Raw genomic sequence first — 3,595 nt, forward strand, 5'->3', positions numbered from 1 at the left:
CAATCTCGATAACGTTACTCACCACGAAGGTACAAGTCCAACCTTAACAAAATTATGCGCTATGCTCCCAAAGGACACCATGTTAAATACGTGTTACATCTAGTATTAATTGCATACTTCACATCCTCTCGAGCTCTCCTGACAGTAGACCAAAAGCTATACCACGCACAAAATTTTTAAATTAGGTAATACCCATGAAGTTCCACACACTCGGCAAGTAAAACAGTTCTCGCTCCAATATTGCCTTGGCTAGGACACGCACCCCTCGGTGGTTCTTTCAGATTTTGAAAACATGGCTCCTCAACCCTCATCTTTCCCAAATCAAGCCACACGCCTTTTACCAAAAAAAAAAATTTTATGGTTTTACAGCAACTTTATACATTAATAAGACTTCAGAGCTACAACATGCTCCAATTCACCCATTCTAGGGAAATTAACAAACAAAGCATATATGTATATATATGGATAAACAAACAGTTTAGATGTTTCAACATTCCCAAAACACATTGGTTACACAACGGAACCCAATGATCACAAAACAATAATTCATTGGTTACAAAATGGATTAGTCAAAATAAACTCAACCCCTCGGTATTTCTACCACTGTTGTCCCTCGCTGGACCGCCAAAAGTTGGTCATTCTCTGACCCAAGATTTTCTGTGAGCTTACAAGCCACGAACAAGGACTACTGATGTGCCCTAACTGGCCACACTTGCAACAACTGCGAGTTTCCCCCAACTGGGGCTTGGGAACTCGACTCTACCGAGGCCCTCGAAATCTGTCCTGTTTGATCCCCAAAACGATACTGTTCCTGCCTAGTCGAATGATACCGAGCCTGGCTAGGTTGCAAAACCCCTAAAGAAGCCCCCGGCTGAGTATAGAAACGTCGAATATGACCTGGCTGATTACACACCCAACAAGTAGGCGGTGCCTGAGCACAAGACTGGTTCAGAATCTGGGTTGATGAAGACCCCAACAACTGCCTCCCCACTGAGCATTTGATCGGCCCAAAACCCGGCTGGTTAGATGATCTTGGTGGTACAACTACCGGTTGAACTGCTAACCCTGCCCCCTTCCTCCGTGGGCAACCCGAAACCTTGTGGCCCGGTAGACCACATTTGAAACAAAAGACACCCCTCTGCTTACGTTCTTCCGAATCCAAACCCGACACTGGAAGGGTAGTTCTAGTCTGACCTCCCCGTTGCGGGTTTAAACCCCTCTGCCTCTTGAAAGGCCTACCAACACCCTGAGCCACAGGAGTTGCCGAGATGGCTCCCTCCCCACTCTGCCCCATTGCTTGCACCGCAATCTCTACATGGGCAGCTGCCTCAACAAGCACACTATATTTCTTATGCCAAGACCCCGCTATCCTTACACGGATGTCGTCACGCAACTTACTCTCAAACTCGAAACAGTGCGAGTCCTCCGTCTCCACCAATTCTGGAGCAAACCTTGACAGGTTAGCAAACCATCTTTCAAACCGCACCACAGGTGTAGTACCTTGGCGTAACTCCACAAACTGTTTCCGCAACTCTTCCCGAGCGGAAGGAGGGAAATCGCAACTTCCTCGCCTAGGCATCCTAGTAAAAGTAACAGAGACACGTTAGCACACTCATACATGTGCCAAAACTAAACACTCACGTCCTAATACATGGACAACTGCAATTCACTCCACGTAAGCACATAAACACATAAGCACTTACGAATTTCATTTCCGGATAATGATAGTCCCGAGGCGTTAATAGAGTTCCGGTTAGAAACAGCATTGATCAAGTGCTTTTCCAACAAGACTCCCAGAAACCCAAGGATCCAATCAACATCCTAGAAATTAAATCCCATACCCACATAGTGACATAAGCATGTTATCAATCAATCACATAGCATATGATACTACATCTAAGTCTCTATCAAGCTAGACAAACCCATTGTGATCCTAATCACTTCCCACGTACCCAAAGTATTCGGACCCGGTACGCTCTGATACCAAGTGGTAACGCCCTCAAAATAATAACATTAAACCCATCAATGTAATTATTCATTTATATACAAAAGATCCACATTTCCTCAATTCATCAGAGTGCTTCATTACAAAAGTATTACACGTTAACAACAAAGTGAATGCCCTACGGGCTTACAGCTTTCCAAGTTAACACTTGGTTACAAAAGAGAGTATTGACCCGGTTACACATTAAGCCCTTGGCTTGAATTTACAAGTAATACATCAAAAGGAAGAATAAGGCAACAAAAGTAAGTTTACCCCTAGTCTCCCAAGCTATTTCCTCAGAAGTGGCATGCTACCTGTACCTGAAAATGATGTTCCCATATAGGGTGAGCCACAGCCCAGCAGAGATATACTAAACCAACTATAAACAATGCCTAAAAGATTAGCAACTGAAAGATGGTCGATACTTACACCTCCATTTACATCTTATTTCAATTCCATGACAACCAAGTCTATGTTACAAGGTACTTTTCATTTCTTGTTCAACTTTGGGTTTGAAAACAGGGCTCAGTACTCTGGCCAAAACATTTTGATGAGATTACAGTTCATCACTAGAACATTTTCAAAATTTACGGTGGATACCCATTTTGGTGCTGTATCAATAACACATAAACTACTTCCATACTTCACAAACGATGATGATATACATTTTAATGCTATATCAAATCAAACAAACTTTTCAATGGATAAGCATATGAGCTATGTCACTACCACAACAGATAAGCGTATGAACCATATCAACGTTCCAATAGATAAGCATATGAGCTATATCAATACTACAACAGATAAGCATATGAGCTGTATCAATACTACAATAGATAAGCATATGAGCTATATCTACACTTCACTAGACAAGCATATGCGCTGTATCTACACTTCACAAAGATAAGCATATAAGCTGTATCTTCACTTCTCTAGACAAGCATATGAGCTGTATCTACGGAGTTCATCCCCCATCTCCCCCCAATCCTATTCGGTTTAGAGGTACATCCCCCATCTTCCCCTAAACCGTGGAGTACATCCCCCATCTCCTCCTCTACACAAGCAATGCATATAAACACAGAATCATATACACAATCGGTCAATACGTAAAGTTAATGTATTCTACCAACCGTCTACACATAATGCATATAAACACATTGGTCATATACACAATCGTTCAATACATAAAGTTAATGTATTCTATCAACCGTCATACTCTATGACACATCCGATTGATTAGTTTTAGTTTGCCTAATCATCATGCATTGTCTACAACAATCAACACTACCCTCCACCGGTAGCCCAAAGCAATTATTTCTAAGCAGGAAACAAATGCACACATTGATAATATATCAATATTTCAACTAGATGAGGAATAAAAGATTCGACTACACTCTTTAGTCTCATACATTCCCAATTTCAACATTCTCAATTCAATTCTTCGTTCTCTTCAATTAATTATATGCATTAATTAATTAAACCAATTAGGGCAAATTACCATAATTCACAAACAACCCTAAGGTTCCATTTCCATCAATGTCCCAACATTTATCTCATTTCTCTATGCCCAACATGCATATAGGTTTATATATTTAAAACCCCAACTTTTGT

Source organism: Camellia sinensis, chromosome 5 (genome assembly GCF_055761805.1).
Source record: "Camellia sinensis isolate YWXY chromosome 5, ASM5576180v1, whole genome shotgun sequence".
Taxonomy (NCBI): Eukaryota; Viridiplantae; Streptophyta; class Magnoliopsida; order Ericales; family Theaceae; genus Camellia; species Camellia sinensis.